At 40.4% G+C, this 22,379-nt stretch overlaps 1 protein-coding gene across 1 annotated transcript in view; it reads left to right on the top strand.

The window, feature by feature from the left end:
* The window catches only part of VSTM2B (V-set and transmembrane domain containing 2B), a 250,297-nt gene that overhangs the window by 118,336 nt on the left and 109,582 nt on the right, over positions 1 to 22,379 (top strand). The window contains exon 3 of the mRNA XM_085303799.1: positions 16,558 to 16,852. The gene's annotated coding sequence lies outside the window, so the exon portion shown is untranslated. The remainder of the gene's footprint in view (positions 1 to 16,557; positions 16,853 to 22,379) is intronic.

The following is a 22,379-nucleotide window of genomic DNA, read 5'->3' as shown; positions in this document are numbered from 1 at the left end:
TCTATGATACTTTTTTCCTCTCTAATTTTGTTCTTTTAGTGCTCTTTGTGATAATACTGTCTTACCTTTATATTAAGAAAATTATTTAACCTTACCACAGGTTCTGTGCCCAGTTCAACTCCATCTGTTTTTTAAATGCCTTTCTTTCATTTCTGTTGCTGTTGCTAATTTACTTTTGTTAAGCAAACTATAGCAATATTTAATGTAAAACAGCCCATTCTAAGCTCTAAGCTGTGATCTTATAAGTAAAATTCACCCTGTGCATGTCTGCATGTCTTTTGTCAGCTGAAATTTGCTTTCCTCTACCAACTGTCTTTTTTTTTTTTAACAATCCGAATAATCTTAATTCAAATCTGCCTGGTTCTCAATTGACACAAGCAGGTTTATTAAGGTTTCTAATTTTTCTGTCTGCCAGAGCTCATATTCTATAATGTATTTTACTTCTGCCATGTTTACCTTTGACTTTATTGATCAAGAAATCCTTTTTCACTGTTCATCTTTTTCTTCCAGCTTTCAGAGCTTGCTGCTCAAGAGATTTAATAGTTCATTTTATGTTACAATATTTGCAACCATAACCTCTTAAGTTCTCATTTATTTGTTAAAGATACCTCAGAATTCCCTTCCTGGCAATTAGTATTTGCTATGTAGTTAAGTACATCTGTCAGTATTGTTCTTCAAGAATCTTCTCTCTCCTGAAGGTCTTTGGGACTCCACTGCAGCTTTCTACTTACTATCCCCTTTTAATATACAAGTGTGTTAGGTTGACAACTTCCCAGTTCACATCAAGTATTTTGAAAGGCAGTCACCTTGTTGTATAATATCTATTGCCATATAATATCTATTGCCTTGTATAACATCTCTCTCTTGTTGTATAATAATTGTTGTATAATATCTAAAGTATCTGCAACATCTGTACTTTAAACAGCAATGCTGACCTGAAAAAGCCAGAGAGGGACCTAACTGATAAATTAGGGATTCTGCATGACTTCTAAACTATGCCTACGCCTTCCCCATTTCCAGAGAAGGTTTATTCTGCTTATTGTACTCATCTATATATTTATGTGTGCATATATTGGTAAAACTGGCAGAATGTGTAAATTTGTGGATATAATTATATATATATGTCGTGTACATATATGTATATATATTTGTGCACTTTTTTTATGCAGTTAGGTATATGTGCTTTTCTGTACTGCAGGACGTAAACAATGACAGAAGAGGAGAGAAACTTTCCTGTAGAAGCCAGCAAAGAATTTGTGGGGTTTTTGCCATGAGTTAGGCCATTGTGCCCTCAAAACAGCCTGTAGTCACGAGGTATGACTTCCTTGCTGTTACCCTATGAGAGTTTCAACAAGAAACTTTGTGGGTCTAATACCTATGTAATTCTGGGGCTATGCTGTAACTTCACTGATCTAAAACTGTTTTTTCAGCTGTAGCTCCACTGCTGTGGTAAGGAACTGGTAAAAGTGCAAAAAGGAAATGCCCACAAGCATTTGGCGTTCTTGTAAAATGCTCAGCTTTTCTGAAGAGTTAGGGTTGGACAACCTGGTGCAGCATAACTCCTACTTGAGAGTTGGAGCCTTTGGGAACCAACYTTTTGGTTGGGGACACTGCCTTTTATCCCAGTCCACTTTGTGGTCAGCATCAAATGCAGCAAGATGTTTGGAGAGCACCCAGGGACAAGGGGCCTCCTGGTGCTGGTGCTCTGTTGCCTCTCTGTCCTCCACCTCCATTCCTAGAGAGGTGAATGTGGCCTAGGGGTGTCTCTAAAATGCGTTTCCCTTTCCCTCTAGATGCCATGACTGGGTATTTGCCTATTTATGAATGTGTGGGACTAACAGAAGTCTCTCTCATACCTGCTGGCATGGCAAGGGACCTGGAGAAACACACTTTCTACTTAAAATTATGTAGCAATGAACTATTTCCACCCTTTACAACTACCGTTTTCAGCATCRGCAGGCTTCAGCAGACTCCACTGCGCTCACGTGCCTGCTGTCAGACATTCCTGGTGATTTGTGTTTTCTTTCGCGCATCGTCAATGGATGTAAATTGGTGTGGCAAGTAAAACACCAATAGATCAGGATRACTTACTCCAAAAGAGCCTAAAGCTGAGCACTGTAATGTGGCGTGGAGTTCCCTGGCCTCTGGAAAGACTCTTTGTAAATTAACAAAGCTGGTTTAGTACTTAAGCAGTTACGTGGATATATACAATATGTTATAAGCTAATGCAATAGTAGGATGGCAGWGGTTATGATTGCTCTCTATAAATGGACTAAATGGAAGGTAGAAATGTTACTTAAGCTAAAGGGCAGCATTGGCACCTCGGATAAACTGTCCATGAATAAATTTAATTTGGTACAGAGAAGGTTTCTAACCACTGGAGTGGTGAGGTTTTGGAGCAACTTTCCAATTAGAGTAGAGAGGACAAGAAACTAAATTACTTCTAAGATGAATCTTGGTCATTTATGAAGAGGTTATATTATGTGGTTGCCCATGATAGCAGGGAATTGCATTTGATGACCCAGGAGGTCCCTTCTAGTCTTACTTCCTATGAATATACAATCATTAGGAAAGTAAATAAAGCTTATTGTGTGCTTCACTGGGTGCAAAATCTTTTCTGTAATAACTCTAGGAACCCAATTGGAAATAATTAGTAGAATTACTGGTTATAACCTGAAGAAAGAGAGCACTGAAGTGAACTAAAAGGTAAAGTGGAGAGGGTCTTTTCCTCTCTGGATCTGGGCAGCAAGACTGTGCAGGATACGTTTCCTTGAAAGGGTGTGTGCCCACATATTGATAAATCACACTCCTTTGCTCATGTTTATAATAGAACTTATGTTGTCCCATATTCCATCTTTACTGTAGCTGTGTGCATTTTTGGCTATGCATTCCCATGCACTGACAGCCTGTGACATGCGTTTAAATGAATAAAATGAGTAACAATAGAAACTGCTGGTATTTAGTGAATATCCAATGTAGAGTTCTCCAAGATGCCTTTCTCTTCCAAGAAAGCACATGCTCCTTGCTGTTGCCAAGATGAGTAATCAGGAATTCCCAGGTGGGAATTTGGTTCTGGTTTTCCACCAGGTCTTTGAGATGGTTGCCTGACTTGTGTTTGTGCTGACAGAACATGTGATCCTGAAGTTACTGAGGCTGCTGGCTGTATTTCTGTGCACATCTGACCAAAGTAACGGGGCTGAAAACCCAGTACTGTTCTGTAAGGTATCATCAAAATATTAACAATATATCACAGGACTTTATGCTGGGCTACAAATCCTGTGATTCAGTGTGTCAGAAATGAACTAATATGCTTCCAACTTGATATAAAATAATCAGAGGAAAATAGGTGGATCTGTCAAGCTGTTAAAAGATAATGCTGAAATATGCAGCAATCTGCTCAGCAGTAAGGCTGTCAAAGATGGTAAATATTAGTCTAGAAAATGAGAAAATAGACAATTTTTTTTACATTAGTGCTTTGAAAATAACTTGTATTTGACTTTGCATTTTAATATTTGCATCTTTAACACACAATGGAAAGTTAGAGTGGAAAAAATGTTATGAAGAAGAAGCTATTATGTTAAACTGCTTTATGACCTTGTAGAACAGAAATACAAAGAAATGTTTTGTATTTAAAAAAAAAGGGGGGGGGGAAGTAAAGTATTACTCAGGCAAATCCAGTTTTAGTTTAACCAAATCTTTAAGGTTCACTTACAATACAAAATCCTAATGACTCTGGAGATCTGAGAAGAAGGAACAAAGTTTCAGCTTCTTCCTGCAAAATTACAAAGTCATTTTTTCCATTATCAGTTGCCATAAATCTCCCCAGTGCACTTAGCAATCTAAGAGATAGTTAAAATATATTGACTTAAAATGACAAAAGGATCACTGAGCACACCAGACTTGCACAACCCAAAAGTCAAACTGTCTACAATGTGCAAATACAAAGCATATATTTTTAGTTTTTTTGCTTCATGTTTAGCAATGTGAGAGCAAATCTGCTTGAAAGACATGTCATTGCTCTTGGGATTGCTGGTATTTGATCAGTCTCACAGATACATGTGAATAGTTAGGGTGCAGAATCATTTGCATCCAAATTATAACTTACCTATTAGAAGGTTGTGAAGAATTCAGCAGATGCTGCAGAAGGCAAGAAGAGGCAGTCAAGTCAATCCATTGTGACCATTTTGAGCCCTCAMCATGTCAGACATACAGCTCAGATAGGAACAAATTGATTGTCGTCTCTAACTTCTCAAAGGTCATTAAAAAGTAATGTACTTAGCTATACAGTGCTTTACTATTGTTGTTCAGTGCTGAAGAATGCAAGTCTATGAGATACGGGGTAGGTATTGCTGGTTGTGCTTCCTAGAGTTAAGTTGTCTGCTGAGTTGAGCTTTCTCAACTCAGGTGTACTTGGCTGCTGCAGTGAGATGAACTTGAGAATTTKTCAGCAGAAATAATGGACCTATTTCTTATAAGAAGACTAAATTCTTAATTGTTGGCTGAAAAACTCCAACACTTCCGTATTTCAGACCAGAAGCTTTGTGCAGAGGGTTGCTGTGTTCTTCCCATAAGAATCCAGCTAAATCTAGTCATGTTACTTCAACAGACTTTAATTGCATATGATTCAATAAAGGCTGAGGGGGCTTCTCGATGTGAGGATGTTGCCTGTCCTGGACATGCCCAGCTGAGGAGCACCTTCAGAGCAGCAGCTGCTTTGTGGGTGGTGGTACCAGGTACCCTGACGTAGGGTAAGCCAGTGCTTCAGTGCTCCCACCTGGGCACTGAGACAGGATACACCCTGAACACTAAAGTGAGACAGAGGCTGGAGTTCAAGGGAGATGCTTTTTCCTGGGCAAAGGACACTGAAATAAGGACTAGTCAGGTAAGGTGAAGTGACGTGGAATTTCTGGAGGAAGGCTGTAGGCACAGGAGGAGCTACAAGCTCTCCTAGCTAGAAGGACAAGTTCCTGAAGGGCAAGCAGGGGACTTGGAGCAGGTAACATTAACTGAATGTGTAGTAAATTAAATTTGCAGCTGCATCCTGAAGAACAGGGCCATGACATTGTTATGAGAATTGTTGTCTGTGAGTGTTGTCCATGAGATGTTCCTGGGAGGAGATAAGAGAATGTAATCATATAATTAGACAGTGTCATAATACATCCCTTCAAAGGAAGGGAATTAAGCTTGATTGAACTTGATTTTTGAAGCCAGAATGGTCTTTTACCCCAGCAGCTTGYGTGCAAGAGATGCAGAAGCTTAGTCTGCACTGGGTTTCCAGGTGGCTTGGGAGGAAGAGTTAAAGAGGGATCACTCATCTCCCTTAGCCCAGCATTTACTGTGCTCCTCCAGCAGCAGCTCCCTCAAGCCCAGGCAAGGCAGGCTGTGCTTCCRCATCCTGCCAGCGGCATGACATCCAAGCCATCGTTTAACTCTACTTTACGTGGAAGATGCTTAGCTGTAATTCCAGCCGTTGAATCTCTCTAGTGTGCGTGTAGCACACAGCTTTGCTGGCATGTGACATTCGTAGGCGAATATCTGCTGCAGCCTCTGCATGCCCTCTACGCATGCTGCCAACAGCTTAATGACTGACATAGTCCAGAGATAATTAAATACTGAATCTGGAATATGCTGTAGTATCCTAGCCCCAGTTGAACTGTGATGTGTTTGCCTGTGTTTATCACTGTGTGCTAAGCCAGCTGCATTTCATCACTTTCATCCTTCTCGTGCAACTTTATTCATATAATGCAGTTTCATGTGTAAGCAGTGACCTTCAGTAACAGCTGTATGTGCATTTCCATTCGCCTCTAGTATAAGAACAAGCTACGTGCAATAAATGCAACCATTTCTTAAAAACAACTCAGAGAGGTTGCAGACATTCTGATGTCAGCAGTTGGAAAGAATTTGCCTGGGATATTTGAGTTTTTCTGATGACTACTGATTTTCTAGGTTTTTGGGGGGTTCTTTTCRCTTGCTTCCTATATGTAACTTGATRTATTGTTACAGGATCRGATAATCTCACAGGCTTTCCTGCTCTATACTAAAAGCTGTGACTTTGGTTTTGCCACAACTATATAGACTTTGCAAATGGATTGACATTAGGGGCCCATTTAAGCTGCTTCTAAGCCTGGGTGGRAAAAAAGGAGCAAGGTGAAGGCATTGTTGCTTTTGAAATTTGTAGCACTGCCTGTTGATCTGTGGACAGCATAGGTTTGTACCTCTGGATTTGCCTCTTGTCCTTGGGTAGAAGTAATGGTAGTGGCAGCACCATCAGCCTCTATTAACTGTCTGCCGTTAGCCAGTGTCAGGAAGACAGATACTGGAAGTATCTCAGGCTTTGCAGGGCATCGTCTTGGCGGACTCCATAGCACTAAGACACAAGATGCGAAGTGTTGTATTTAAGGTTACGTAGCACACCAATAACTAGGCAGAGAGTTATTTGTAATTTGTTTGCTCTGTGCCCCTCCTCCTCTTTTTTTTTTTTCCTTTTTTTCTTTTTTTTTTTTGGGGGGGGGTTGCTACTGGGGGCAGAACCCAGATTTGCTGGTTCTTTGCCCAGTCTCTGGGGCAGCAGTCCCAATGTTGTGTTTTTGTTATTCACTATAAATTGAAAGGATATTCTAATTAGACAGCACTATAATATCCTGCTGATTTGGATCAAATGTCTTTCAGTGTAAACAAAACCCCATCAGGCTTTAAGAAGTGTGTCGGATCAAGAGATGTTGCATCACATGATAGCCTAATCCAGTGCAATTTGCTCTAAAATCAGGCTTCTCTGTGGGGGAAGGGAACATTGGACTGCAGCCTACACTTTAAGAAGATCACTTTATGGGAAGGGTATAAAAATACAGTGTTTGTCAATACCACATGTTTTTTATTTCAGGGCATTTTATAGGTGATGCGCTTACACAAGAAAACCAATATAGTGTGTCTTTCACGTGCATTGCTTGTCAGTGTTACAAAAGTTTGAGTGAAATACAGTTTCCAAAGTCCATATGCAGTGCAATGAAATGAAACCATCTTAATCTAACAATATGTAGAAGCATATAAATTTGGCAGTGAGCAATGGATGTGTAATTGTACAGCTTATGTGCTGCATTAACGATGTATAAAACTTGTCTCAAAAATGCTGCCCTGCAGTGACTTTCATTCCACAAATCCGTCAGAAGCACATACCTGCACTGACATGCTCTTTCCACAGTGCCTGGAAGACATTTAAGTGTAATGCTAATTGTCATGCAGTTTGTGCAGCTGATGTCATGGAGTTGTCACGCAAAGCCCAAGAGGTGTGAATTTGCCCCCCTTGGACTTGCCCTCATTGGACTATTAACTGTTTCSATTTTAATATTACTGTGTTTTGATTTAATATTACTGTGCAGTGTCAGGCTCTGGGCTGCAAGGACCGTAGTGGCTGTGGGGCTGTTCTGAGTCCGCTTTGGCATCCCTGTGCCTGCATTTTGGCAGGAATTTGCAAGGGGCTTTGGAAGAGGCAAATGGTGCGTAACTGCAGGCTAGCAGAAGCYGAAGTACCAAAAGGGCAGATGAAAGCTTAAAGGGCTACTTGAGATGAGGATTCTGGGGAAGGAGACTTGTATGAAGGTTTTCTGTTTTTCTTAAAGATCTCTATAGTTCCAGACCTTTTTCATGACCTCTCTTCATTCAGTCAACATTGTGAATATATATTCCTTTATTAGATCTAAGTAAGAAAAACGAGGAGTAAATCTTATTCTAGGAACCATATAAGGGTCTCAGAGCATATTTGCTGTGTGTGTTTGCCAAAATCTAGAACAAATATGACTTCCTGTGCGAGACAGACTATTTTATATGGACAATTCCAAAAACCAAGCACAGTTTGGAAAGCAGATTTTCTTGAATGTTGGTTATAATGAGAACCCGTTAGCTTTATTCTAAGAAAACATATGATGGCAATCTTTTAAATTCTCATAGCTCGAATAAGGAGGGTGAAACATGATGAGCTGATATTCAGGATTTGAATAATATAGTCCAAGATGTYCTTATAATCCAAGAAATCTCTAAAATTCTCTGTTCTCCCCAGAGGCCAAATGRGAAAGAGGTAGGTCCATCATAATCATGGAAAACAGATACTTCAGTCTGAGACAAGCTGTAGTGATCYTCAACCCTTCCTCACCTGAGGAAAAAGAAAAAAGTCATTTAGGTTTCTTTGAAAAGTTGATGCGTACTGATTAAAATAAGAATGTATTGCAAAGCAAAATGCTCCAGTAGTTGTGTTTCCTAATATATGTGCTATAGCAGTATGAGCCTGAGGRCACTGTAGGTAGAAGAGACCTTTACAATCCACTCTCCTTAAGCTGAAATGGTCCTTGTTGCTCCCTACCTCAGTGTTTGCATTACATTTGTGAGCTTGGGGTGAGGAACTGCTGATACTGAAATTTGGGAGACAAAGTAGAGAGGCAAAGTTGAGCTCAGCATGTGAATTGGTAAGAATGAAACCTGTATTTGATCCCAAAATGAAAAACATTCTCTCTTTTGGGAGACTGATGACTAGTTTCAAAGAAATGGAAAGCAGAGTAGCAAATATCCCAGTGTTTTAAACACTGAGGTAGTTGATAGTGTTGACACTGATGCAGTGGCAAGAGGATGTGGAAGATCTCAGATCTGACATGGTTCTGGGATGCTTAAGAGCACACATCATACTTACCAGCCTAGATAATTCCAGGATAATACCAAATCTTGGATGATGATTTTTACATAAGATTTTTATTGGTTTACCTACAGGCAAGGGAATGCCTTTCCAAAGTTGKTGAATGTTCCATTTCTGCAGTTGATCAGCATGAAGTATGTAATCTGAGCATTGYTTTTTTTAATCTGTGTTGAAAGGAGATCTGTTAATTAGACCCCTCTCAATACAGGTTTAATTTCTTTTAGTGTGCACATGAAAGCAATGACTCTTCTAACAAAGTGAGCAACCAAGTAAGTCTGCATTAAGTGCTGTGTCGCAGCACTGGCTTTGCAGACGCAGAATGCAAACCTCTTGCTTTTGGTGTTTGGGATGAAGGCTCCATCCCCTCTGTTCTCTCTGAATGAGAGAACTGATTAGAAGAAAGAACGGTTTAATTCCAGATTCTTAGCCAAATCTCAAGTCCTGTATGAAAGCAATAAAGCAAACATCTGCTTCTCCCAAGAGAGTTGGTGAGAGTGTGGATTGAAGAGGTTCTGTTAGCCCAGGATACCACTATGATTAAACATGTGGTATATGAGCTTTGATATTGACTTTTTGGCTTCCAAGTATGAGTAATCAGAGAATTAAGAAGTGATGTGAGTAACCACATTTTCAAATGGGTCCTAAGTAGACTTTTAGTTCAAATACAGTCATTTGTGATCCTATTTTCTGTGCTGTACTAGTTGTATATGAAATCATGTTTGCACTTTCTCTTTCCACAATATATTTATAAAGAAGGGTATGGGCTTAAGTTAGTGTATTCTAGTATGTAGAAATACAGACTGTGCTCTGAAAACTGTGGGTGRTATTAGATGTGTCACAAATAAGAAAGAAGACAGGGAGGAATTTAAAATCAGTGGTACATATACAAATCTTTGGTGTTCATAGATAAKGTATATTGGCATAATTTAGTATTTAATGCTTAATGTGTCTGCTATGTTCTCAAGGGTACATAAGAGGAATAAGAAGTTTGTTACCTATTTGTGTAAAGTTTCAGTGATCTAAAAAGCAAAAATTATTTCAAGAGCATTCATCAGGAACATCTATATCATGGGACACATTCTTWTATAAACCTAAATCAGCAAGGAGAAAGTTTGTAGAATTAAACTGGTTATAGTCTGGCAAAGCATACCAATCAGTGTTAATGAAGGAAATGCCAGCAGAGGCAGAAACTGTRGTAAGTCAGATCAACAAACTGAGAAAGTAAAAATAGTGCATATACCAAATGAGATCCTTGTACTGAAGAAGAACGACTGCTCTTTAAGACGAGTTATGGAAGAGGACAGTGCACATTCAGAACCTCAGGTAATTAAAATATGCACAGATGACATACACATTAAATTGAGGAGAGAGAAGCACCTGTGCCAGTAAATATAACATGGAAATTGTGAGAAGCGATTAATATATAAAAGTGAAGAGTGAAAAGAGTATATGGGAGACTTTAGGAGAGGAATAGTTCCTGTGTTAAGTGTTTGGTTTCACCCAGGGATAAACACCAGCTCTGGGCCTATGTGCCTTGAGTAATTGGTCTCTATAAGACAATATGTATTAAAGACAGTCTGAAAAGTATCTAGATCAGATTTAATTATAGTGCCATGTGAAAATATAAAGAGATGAAGAGCAGCTTTTTTCAGCAAACTGGATATATATGCAGGTCATGAATAGATTTTCTTGGCTTGAAAAATTTCAAATAGGTGCTTTCAGCGTATCAGCTGGCAGCCTCTGACTCGCGACGTTGTTCTTTGGAATACAGGCATCTTGGGAACTAGCTYGCTGTGTGGGAAGCTACGTGTTAAGCCTAGAAGGTATCAGTGTACATTACTAACCTGAGTAATCTGAGGTCAGCTACAGCCGCTGACATACAGTGATGGTTTAAAAAAAAACGCCAGGAGATTGTGAGAGCAAGTAACCTTCAATTTAATTGAGGGAAATGTCTGCTTTAGACTGTAGCAGTGACACAGAGGCTGACGTCAAAAGGGACTCTGGTGCAATGAATCAGTCGTTGAGAAAGTAATGGGTTGAAATGTGAAAGTAAAAAGCACTAAAYGCATGGGCTGACCAACTCTTCAGGTCGTGTGGTTCACCTAAGACATCTCTTAATGGGTAGGSATGCTGTAACTTGGAAGAGTTGAGYCCTTTAAAGCACAATTGATATCAGCTCCTGGCAACAATTTTTTGACCTACCAAAAGCTTTTCAACAGATACTTCAAAAGGAAGGCCACTAGCATTACTGCTCGGAGTTAATGTGTTGTCTGTCTTCGAAGTATGTAATGACTATCAAAGTAGAGAGATGATGTACAGACTTGCCAAAAAAAATAAAGAGGAACAAAATGGAAAATGTGAATATTCCTGTCTTTAAAAAATGTTAATCCTTAAAAAAAAAAAAACACTTTAGTGGTGACCGATAGTTGGACATTGGCTAGTGAAGACAGGAGAAGCCAGAGGTCAGCCTTTTCACAGAAAAAATTATACTGAGGAATTGTAAACTTCTGCTTGAGATAATTGAAGACCTGGAAAGGAGACTAAAGTGGTGGACAAGCAGGTAGGCAGTAAATGCATAGCTGATTCTGCAAATGCCCATAGCTGTAACAGCTTGTCACCAGGAGGAACTTTTCTGTAGCAGATTGACAAAAAGCAAGTTGAGAACCTTGTTAATACAACTTGAGGAAATTATTAAAGCRGAGTAAAAATGTGCTAAAGCAGCACAGAAATTAAATCAGTGAGGTCTCTGTTCTGTGGCTTCTCTCTGTTCGATTTGTGCTTTTCTTGTGAGACTGCAGAGAAACATGCCCCCAGGCATGCCCCCAGGCTATGGCCAGAGAAGAGGAGGAAGTTTCTTAAACATCTCTGCCAGCTGTTCGTAAGAGTTTATCTTGGAAAAACTTGCAATGTTTTGATGTTGTGATATATCAGAAAGCCCCCAAAGCCACTTTTGCCTTGAGRCCCCAGAAGCACGTGTTCGTGCTGTCGAATGGTGTGGGGACTCCCAGGAGACCCGGGTCTGGGCAGTGTTGSTGCCGAGCTGCAGCCGCACGCCACAGCTCTGCGCCCGTAGCCACGTGGGGAGCGGTTACCTGCATCGCGGCCCGTCCGCCTCTTGCTCCCTTCTGCAGCCCCAGCTCGGTTCAGCCTGAGGCTGTGCTGTGGCTGATGCTTTGTGAGCCATCAGCTTTTCRCCAGCTGGTGAAACAAATTGCACAAGTGGAGGCACAGCAAGAGTGWCAGAGCAGGACAATTTTCCCAGTGGGCCTTGGACCTATGTTAATTTTCTTTATTAACAAAAAACCACAGTATTGTTATGGTATTGCATATAAATGGCAGTATGTTTCCTGGCAGTACAGGTTCCTTGGGCATTGATATTCCCCTATATGTTCCTTGTTTTATTGTATTATAATTTTGCCCTTTTGCAGTCTTGCCTGAAATCTTTTATGACGATTATCTGGCTGTCTTTTATTAATTTTTAAATTTCAGGAAAATGATTCCACTGTTTATATGAAGGACATTAAAGGAAATCTTCTTCTTTTATTCAAGTTTTCTCAATGATCCAAATATAAGGAAAAATTTTTCATGTTTAAGCACTTAAATTTGCATGGAGCTTTCTCAGACATCACTGCCATGTCTTTTTTCCTTGAAAATTCAAATTTAACTAAGTTATAAGTCTCTGAAAAAATCAAGTCCATGTAGACTGTGTCAAATTTAGCACTGAGAAAGGCAGAGGTCCAATGTAAGTGGACATTTGGGCATATAAGTGAAGACTATATCAAATGCATAGGTACTTCAGAAATGAATTAAGGTTGCATTCTTTTTACATAGTTGGATCATGGCAACCTAGCAAAGGTATTTAGTTCTTGGTAGCTTAAAAGTTATTGTATATTACGTTTTATGTTGAAGAAAATAAGATACATGCACATAAGAGATATCTTCTTTAAGAGTAATTGAGCCCTGGAATAGGTTGCCCAGAGAAGTCATGGAGCGCCCATCCTTGGAGACATGCAAACCCAAYGGGAAGCAGCCCTGAGCAACCAGCTCCAGGTGACCCTGCCTGAGCAGGGGGTTGGACCAGATGATCTCCAGCGGCTCCTTCCAGCCTCAACCATTTTGTGATTCTGTATTTGCAACACATTTCTGTATTTTTTGTTCATAGACTGAGGCTTTCCATGCCAATTTTCAGCCTGAAGTATATTTTTATGACCAAGCTTAAACTCCTGGTAAGAGGTTTATAATGGAAGTGCTGACAAAACCTTTACTACAATAGCATAAATGTGCAACTATTATATAAAGAGAGCATGGAATAATGTCTGGAGTTAGGGATTGACCTGTAACTCATGCAAGACAAAGCAATAGGAGAATTACAAGTAGCAATCCCTTATGATTTTCTGCGTCATGTAGCCCTTTAATACTTCGTTTTCAATTTCCTCTTAAATTAGTAGAATATCTATTTCATAGTGTATTTGATCCATTTTTCTTGATGTGCTTTCAAAAGTCATTATCAGAAGAACCAGCTGAGCCTACTTTTATTTGTTTGAGAGTTGGTTTTTTTTCATTTGTTTTGAAACTCATCATGTTTCTTATGTATCTGATTTGTGTTGTTCTAGGATTGCTTTGTATTATTTCTATAATGATACATTTTCACATTGGAGAGACTGTCATATAAGTGCAGCATCTGCTATTTTAAAATATGTGGCTGCTTAATTTTTGAACTTAGATGCAAAGATTGTGGGTCTGTATTTTTTTAGTGTCATTCATGGGTGGGATTTGGAAGTAGGATGCTGCTTCAGACATATATGTGCCTATTTGGCAGACATTCCCCCTCCCATCTGGGGTCTGCTGCTTCTGTTTGAAGTACAAAGAATAAGATGAGGAAAARGATGTTGGTCGTCTCAGTCTTGGAGGTTGTTTCGTTTCTGTACTGAAAACAGTGATCTAATGTTGCCGGACTATTACTATCTGGCTCTAAYTCTGCAAGGTGCAGGGCACTCTTATCTTCCATTAATTTGTGGCAGTTGGGAGTTCTCAGCACTGTAAAGCCAAATTATGCAAAGCCTGTTGGGAATCCTTATGGAGGAGGGTAGAGACTGTAATAAATCTGAACTATTTACTCTTTTAGCTCAGTGTGAGGGATCGTGGTCAGGACAGGGAGTTGGAAGACAAGTGAAAGGAAGAGGAGAGACTGATTGATCTATAATTGTAAAAAGATGTGTGTCCTCCTGGTAGTGCCTTGAGAACTTTCTCTTCAAAGGAAGGACAAAAGTCTTCTGCTAATAATAAGGTGAACTTGTGTGTTGCACACAAGTGTTGCAATTTCTTTTTTAAGTAGAAGACTAACATGATACAGGAGCCTAGGAAAGTCAAAGAGGAGGGTGGTTAGGAAGATGTGTTGATAGAGAAGACATTCTCCTTCTGCTTCATCCTTAAGAGAAGAGAGGGCTCTGCCTTGTGCCGCGGCCCTGGCGTTAGCTGGGAAGCCTGGCCGCGCTTGTGCTGGGAGCACCGTGCCCTGCACCCGCCCTGTGTCAGCGTGAAGATCTTATTTAAAAGAACAACTCTCCTGCTCTTCAGGCTCGTCTGTTACCAGGAAAGGAAGATGATAAAATCTGTGTCCATTGATAGAATAATAATTTTCTGGGTAGGACTTCTGAGAAGTATAGACCTTGACATTAGGYTGTCATTAACGGTCCACCTCCCATTTCACAGGAGGAAGCTATTACCCCAGTTTCCTGAGTAACATGTTTCTTTCCAATTATTCATACTTAGAGCTAGCAGTGTTTTAATTTTGCTACTCAGGGTCGTTTAAGAAGTGCTCTGGTAAGGAAGCAGATATACACCGTGCAGTATTTCATGTCTGTACTCTTCTCACTGTGAAATATATTTTTAAAATGATAAAGAAAACATGCACTTGTTTTGTAGCATTTTTGTGAAGCATCTGTATATTTACAATCTATATTTAAATACTCTGTTTGCATTGAACTCCCCTTGGTCCTATCAGTGTTTAATAATTTCTTTTATCATAAGATCAGTGTGTATAGGTTGACTTTTAAAAATCATGTATCCTTCCAGCAATTTTTGAAAAGTAACTCACTRCATGGAATGTCCTTCTGTTTTTAATGGCGGACTAGAAAACAGAAAAATAATATTATATCCGTATTATGTTTTAATTGTATGTGACTTGACAAATATGCTATATTGAAAAGTAAAACAGCTTCAGGAGACACGTTATGGATAGGGTTCTCGTGGCAAATGCTCAGTTAATCTCAAAACGCATCTGCTTTATTGGTAAAGTTTGTAAGCAGCAGTAATATTACTGCTACTAACTYATGTTTTGTTGGCCGGGAGAGTAACTGGGGGAATTCTGATGAGAGCAAAAAGGATTTTTCTTTCCTGCCCGGTTGGTAGGGCAGAAGTTCAGTTTCTATTTGCTTTGCGTCAATCTATTCCTAAATCTTAGAACCAGGGATTATAATGATCTGTCATGTTCACTCAGAAATACTTATCAGTAGATTAAACTGAGCTGCGCCTCCTAGACGAGGTTTCCGGAGGAGTCCGCGAGCGGCAGGAGGGCCGGAGCCGTGGGCGCCCTCCCACCGCAGCTTGGCTGAATACCCGCAAGGGCGTCTGATAAATTCCTCAGCCTGTTGGTGCGCGGAGCTTTGCAGCTCCCCTCTGCGCAGGAGCCCTTCGCTGACAAGAGCAGCAGGGATGATTTTAGTGCGCGCGCCTGTTGGCTGGGCCCGAAGCCGGTGCGATCCGGGARCCAGCGTGGGTTCCCGTCCCTGACGGTGAAACGCGTCTTTAAACCTCATCAGGCTTCGGGGGAGGGGGGAGGTTTCCTCGTCTGTAAGTGAGGGAGCAGTTGTGCTTTGCCAAACCTCCTTGCTGAATGTTCCGCGAGCTGCGCCGGTCCGCTGCCGCGCCGGTGGGCTGGCCCTGCAAGGGCTCCTGGATGCTGAGGCGCACGAGCCGTGTGGGGGGGCTGATCACGCCAGCGACCCCGGGTACCTGGGGAGCGACCGCGACCGCTCCTGCCGCGGCCTCGGCACGTTCGTGGGCTCCTCGGGAGCAGAAGGATGCAGGAGAACRCAGGGAATGTTTATTTGTCCGCTTTTTGTCGGAGATTAATAGTTTCCTTTTGATTAACTGACACAATTAAAAAAAAGTCATTGATGAATTTAGTCTTTATAAAAAGAAAYTGAGTTCTGTGCAGGGCAGTGAGAGAACATAGTGAGAGTTTGGATGCCTTCAAATGACCTCTGTCCTTTAAAGTCCAGCAAAACTTCTTCGTTGCACTCTGGGGCTGTGTAAGCCCCGAAGAGGAGCGTTGTCCTTCAGGAGTCAGTTGTGCTAAGCCGTTAGGAAAGCCCATTCGCGCCAGTGGTTCTACAGCGAGTCAGTAACAAAGACCTACAGGAAAAGATCTCTGTTTCGTGGTTCACTGATCTGGCAATTTGATCAATATTATTTTAAATTAGTCTTTTTTGATTTCACCGGTGACCTCTCTTTTAACARGCGGACTGAATGCACACTGTAAAACTCTACTCCAGACAACATTAACAGGACTACCTATGTCCTTTACAGAGTCCATTGCAGAGTCTCATCTTCATTCACCCACAGTTTTGTTTTAGTTTTCTGATGAGCTCTGGTAATTCTGCGGCACACTGAGGGAGTTGTAACCATGACTTTTGTGCTKACTGCCTTTGAGATGTTGTCGTTCTGGCTGGCAGAATTGCTCCACACACGCACTGCAAGCTTTGGGTACATTTCTCCCAAAATATTACAGAAGCTTTTAGGCCCTTTACATATTGTTGTGCTCATGAGGTCTTGAGAATACAAGAATGACGGATTCTACTTTTTATCTGTTGCAGGTGAGCTGCACCTCTGGTTTTGAGGTCCTCAACCTGTGGTCCCAGAGTCAGACCATAGCCAGTGCTCCCTGCGGTGCCTGAGCCGTCTGTGCAAAGAATGGCTTGATACCCCCCCGCCCRCCTCCCACAGGATGAAGAGGGCAGTTGGCTGGTAGGCATCGATGGGATCTGCATGGATGTGACTGTTGCTCCTGATAATGCTACGTGAAAGTGAAGAAGAGCTGCTGCTGGAGTTTCATTTCCGCTCTGCTTTTCACTACTGCAGCTGAATGCATGCCAGATCTCCAAGGAGAAGGTAAGAATCTTAAATGAGGAATATCTATTCTTGCGAGCCAAATGCAATTCCAGCCAGAGAGGGAAAAGTGCRTAATAGAGAGAGCACAATGGAGATTAGAGGCTTGTAGCAGAGCAATTTGTTATTTTTTTTTCAGCCAATCTAGTATTTCATAGAACCCTTACTTCCTTTAAGTTATGTATTACCAAGCCACAAAAACATCTGTGCACAAAGTATGAAACCAGTGGATGGTGTTCACAGAACAAGATGGCTACAGGTGAACAGAGCTTCACAGGTGACCCAGTAACCTGGTGGTTTTGATTTTATTCCTCTGCCGTAATGAGATGGCTTGTAAGGTGTTTAACATCTGCATGTGTCAAGCACATTAGAGAGGAAACCATGATGTGTAGAAGGTGCCATGAAACTATATGGAAAGCAGTTGGCCATTCAGTGCTTTAGGTAACTCAGAAAGAGGCACAAAGGAGGAAGTGGGAGAAGGTAAGTGGTGTAGCAGAGGGGTTGCAGAGACCACAGAAAACATGACTGGGTGTGGGCATGGGCAGCTTTGTAAGACTCCTAAAGGAAAGAGGAATTACGTGATTGGGTTATTAGGATTAAGAGTATGTCCACAAGTTACATATTCTGAATGTAGAGAGGAGAATTGCTTTTAGTTGTAAGTAACAGATCAAAAGGAAGCAATCACTGGAAAAAGGAGTTAATATAGTTACAAGAAGAAAAGATAGTGAAACTTCTGCAGGGTAAGGGACAAGAGAAAGGCACAGTCATCAAGTAGGATGGGCACTTGGCTGGAACATGAGTTTTCCATTGACCTGCTCTGTGGTTTTTCCATCTGTAAAACAGGGATAATGACACCGTCTATCTTCTGAAGTGCTGTAGCATCTTAACTTAGCAAATCAATTAGATTCATGTGCTTAACAGTAAATATGTAAGTAACTTCTCAGAGAGGGCCAGTGTTTATTACTTTCTAAAGTATCTCTGTTCTTTCCTGGGGTCAAGGGCAAAATGCTTCTTGCTGATTCAGCCATAGCAGAATTAGCATATAAATTCAGGTATGAGTGACAGAATTACAGAAAAACAGCAGTGGAATGCTGAAAGAATTAAAACCATCATTGTAATACTTTTTGGGACTACCTTATATCACTACAAAATKTGTTCAGCAGGAGAATTTTTATTCAAAACGGGTTGGGATATCTCTGCATTTTAGAAAAGTGTTACTGATAGGTTTTCACTAGAACTGTCCTGAAACTTTTTGTTTTCTCAATCTCCTAGTAATAAAATTCTATTATAAAATGTAATTATTCCAAATTTAAAGTGACTTCTTTGAAGAGAATTTAATAAAATAAATGGTAGAAATACATTTATAGTTTACGTAACTGCTACCATCTAAGAATAGCTACAGCCAAAAGTGCCATTTTACTAATGTATAAAATGTATTTTACTTTGTAATCCATTTGAAATATTTTTATTGGCATTTAAAACAGACACTGTGTTGGACATCAGTTAATATAATTGTTTAAATATAGACTATTGATTTTTTTTTTTTAATAACCTAGCAAGGAGAGTGAAAGCAAATTTTGCAAAACCACAGACTTACGTGGTCAGTTGACTGTTTGTGAACTTGCAGAGTTTACAAAACTCGAGTGTAAGTCTGTGAATGTTTTGGCCTGTAGTTTGAAGAGAGAAGGGAGGGAATGTGTCCAACCCATGAACATTATGGACCCTGCGGYTGGCAAGAGAGGGAGGAAGGATGGGTGGGTGTTCTGAGGTGGCTGCGCAGGAGCCTGCCTCTCTGTACTGATTCTATAAGATCCTAGTGTAGATGTTGAAATTAAACATTGCATATATTCAATACATTGAATTATGTAAATACTGTATTTTCACTTGTAGTATTTATTTTCTTTTATTTTCTAATTTTTTTCTAACCTGACTCCCCTAAACTGGTGTTTGTATAGTAGCTTTTCCTTTCCCTTCCTTTGGAAAGTTGTGTTCTGACTTCAGAATGCTRGAGAACGTGACCATTAAGGGTTCAAAATGAGAAAGTATATTCTAAAAGAACTCCAATAATTACAATTTTAAGCCAAGAAAAGGTTGAGAAAATTGCTCAATAAACTTTTAATACTAGTACCAGCAATGCAGAATTCAAACTGTTATGGTAATTTTAGGCGTTTCTGTATGTCATGCTGAGACCTAAGATACATCTCTAATGGGGAGTTTTCAGTCCCCTCCATTCCACTTTATTATGTGTTATGTATAATGTAAGACTGAAAGAAATTTCYCTAACTTCTGCAAGCTCCTTATAGTGACCTTTTCTTAAGCACTTTTTTCTCTCATTGTATGCTCCAGTGTTTGTTTTTTACTCTTTCTTCAGTGAATTTTTCTTTCGTGGTCTTATACTTACCAAAGTGAAACTCAGTTTTGCCCTGGTCAGCTCTCAAAGCCACTTGTAAATTCTAGGCTTGAAATTAACCTAATAATAAAAACTTTTCTTTTGTTGTTATTGTTATACATATTGGTAATTAGTAGCTACATACATGTAATGAGATGCACAAGACATTTGAGTTATCTGAGACAAATATGCAGCAACTGCTTTGTAGGACTTCACCGYGTACTTCCGACATGTACACAGACAGCAAAAGAGGTGGCAAAGAGGCAAAGAATAACACAGAATTGGAGTCAAATCAGGAAGTTTGTATTTCAGAGAGATGTTGGCTGTCAAATTTTGTCCAACTTTAGTCCCAAGTGACCCAAAATAGACTTAGAAATAATAACAGAGTCTCCGTGTGCTGTGTTAGGAGCTGCTGATCAGCTTGCACTAGCGTTTCTGCAAGTCTCGCAAGCCTGACATCTGCCAGTGAGTTTTCCTGACTGTTCCCCTGGGTGAGTGTGGCCAGACTTCCCAGCTAGTCRAGAAAGCTGATTTCCAAATCAGATCAGAGCAACCCAGTCTTGTACATGTGCTCATTGAGTCTGTATCTGGTGCGCGGCAGTTGCAAGACATGCAAGATTAATATTAGATAATTTTAACTTAATTGGACTGTCAGCACATGCTCTTTTACAGTCAATTGATGCTTGCCTCTTAGATATAAAAACAGAGGCTTGGCATTTTTCCCCCTCTGTACTTTTGCTGTTCTGCACAGYTGAATGCATGTATTAATACAGTAATATCTGATTAAAATAAATGATAGCCTGATATTTAAAAGGAAACTAATTGTATTTAAAATGTCAACTAAAATTAAATAGCRTCTTTCCTACTCCAGCCTTTATGAAGCTCAGGATTTCCTGTGTGCTTACTGCAGCTCTTTTAATGGGCTTTGAGTTCATGTTATTGCACTGAAGATGATCTCCATATGGTGCAGGTGCTCTCAGGTCTACTGTAAGAGCACTGCTATTTCTTAGTAGCTTGGAGATTTTGAACAGAGTAATAGCCAGTGATTTTAAGAATCACATATATGATTAAATCCCGTTTTTCCAAATAACGAACCTTTTCACAACTAACAATATTGCTTGCAATGTATCATAATTTTTGAAGCAATTGTCAGGGCACGTGTTCGCTCTCAAAATGAATTCTCTTCAGGATGGCGCATTAAATGAGGGTGAAAATAGATACCTTCAGTGTGAGTGCATTGGAATTACTTTCATAACACATTGCCATGATTCTAAAGAGATCACCAAAGAAGTTTTTATCATTTTGTATTTGTGGAGCATTTAAAAAAGTATAATTGAACCAACAACCGTGGCATGATTTTAGGAATGTGTGATCATCAAAAATGTGATTCCGTTTATCTGAAAGGATTCTACCCAAATCCCTGAAGGCCTAATGAATTAATGTCTGCCCAAATCATGTTATAATGATCCATAATTTATTCATAATGTATTCTGGAAAGGGAAATCTCTTTGAACTCAGCTTTTTATACTAATAGAAATGTTCTTTTTTATTGCTACATGGAATAGCTATGTGCTTCCCCTGGTTACCTTCTGTTTCATTCATTTGCTCAGTAGTGTCAGTCTGTTGATTAATGAGAGTCGAAATGCTATTTATATTCTGAATATTAAATATATGTAGCTTGTTTCTAAATTGTTGCTGTCCTGTGACAACACTTTGCCTGGTCCAAAGCTTTTCTGAAATCACTTGGAGAGCTCCCATCGCCTTTAGGGGGAACGGGCTCATCCGCGTGGTGTCTACGTCGCCGTTTAATCCAAACCGAGCTCATCCCTTAATCAGGAGGACAGAAGGAAAAGACTGGCGGCCTGGCTGGCTCTGGGCGCCCAAACGCGGCAGGGGTCCSTCCCAGCAGGTTCCCTCCTGGGGACGGGACCACGTTCCGGGTCCCTGCTGAGGGACCTGGAGCCGTGCTGGCTGGGTGCGGAGGAGGAGACACCATGTATTGAAACACCACCTGCAGTGCAAAGATTTCAGATTAACTTTGCTTTTTYTATTCCCTTGCTGCTCTGCACACACATACATCGTCTGTTTAACTTTACATTAATAAGCAACCCCATGCCAGGGTAAGGGCTGAAACTGGTTAAAAAAAGGAAGAAAACCTCTGCCTGGAAAATGCTGTATGCCAAAAGTATGATATTACTATGATTTGTAATGCGTCATTCTTAGTTCATTAATAATTATAATCTGACTCTTTTTGGCTGTATATTTTGAAGCAAACCACATAATTGTGTTGAGGAAGTATTCCTTGTTTCTGATTTCTCAGGATAAACCCTAACATTTTAAAGTTTTACTGTGGTTTCATGCTATTTATGTTTATCAGTAAAAGTGACCAGTATTATGATCCTCTACAGATAAACCTCYTTTTAGCATGTAGAAGGGTTTTTTTAATCCCTCCTTGTAATGATGGTACTTGAAAACCTGATTCTTTAGCAGGCAGTGGAAATCAGGCCTAAAAAAAAAGTACTTCAAAACACCTGTCAAGTAGTCATAAATCTCCCTTAGACTGCTTTTTTTTTTTTTTTTTTTTAAGAGCTATAATTTTATGATGTATGATATTAAAATGAAATTTAGAAAGCATTTAAATTGGCATTGCTGTGTGGAGCTGAGAATGCTAAAAAGCTGGGACCATGTTTGGATCCAACTAAATCCATCAAGGTAAGTGACAGGTGATTTACACTAACAAGGACTTGTCTGAGAGGAGAAGAGAACTGAAAGAGAATTGAATTGGGATAGACACGAGCGAGGAGGATGAGACACTCGAGTTTCTCAGACGTGCCTAAGCATGTAATTGTATAGCCGGCAYGTGAGGGAGCTGGGAGAAATCGGTGATCCAGCACCGAGGCAGCCAGCAGGCAGCGGCGGGGACGAACTGTGGAGAAACCCTTTCAGATGTTCGGGCAGAGCTAGACGTGAGAGCGTGCCGTAGCGCCGGCCTGCTTCTCTCGCTGCCGTAAATGTCACTTGTTGCATGTTTACGAGAAGCATCGTTGTCGTGCCTTTAAATCACAGCGAGTCAGAAACCCGAAGCGCCCTGGTTGCAGGAGGAGCGCTGGCCCGCCGCAGCGTCCCGGCGCCCGGCGGTGC

Source organism: Rhea americana, unplaced genomic scaffold (genome assembly GCF_003343005.1).
Source record: "Rhea americana isolate MKP2758 unplaced genomic scaffold, rheAme1 scaffold_20, whole genome shotgun sequence".
Classification (NCBI taxonomy): Eukaryota; Metazoa; Chordata; class Aves; order Rheiformes; family Rheidae; genus Rhea; species Rhea americana.
Note: the sequence above shows the minus strand (reverse complement) of the source record. Positions and strands in the feature narration are given on the sequence as shown.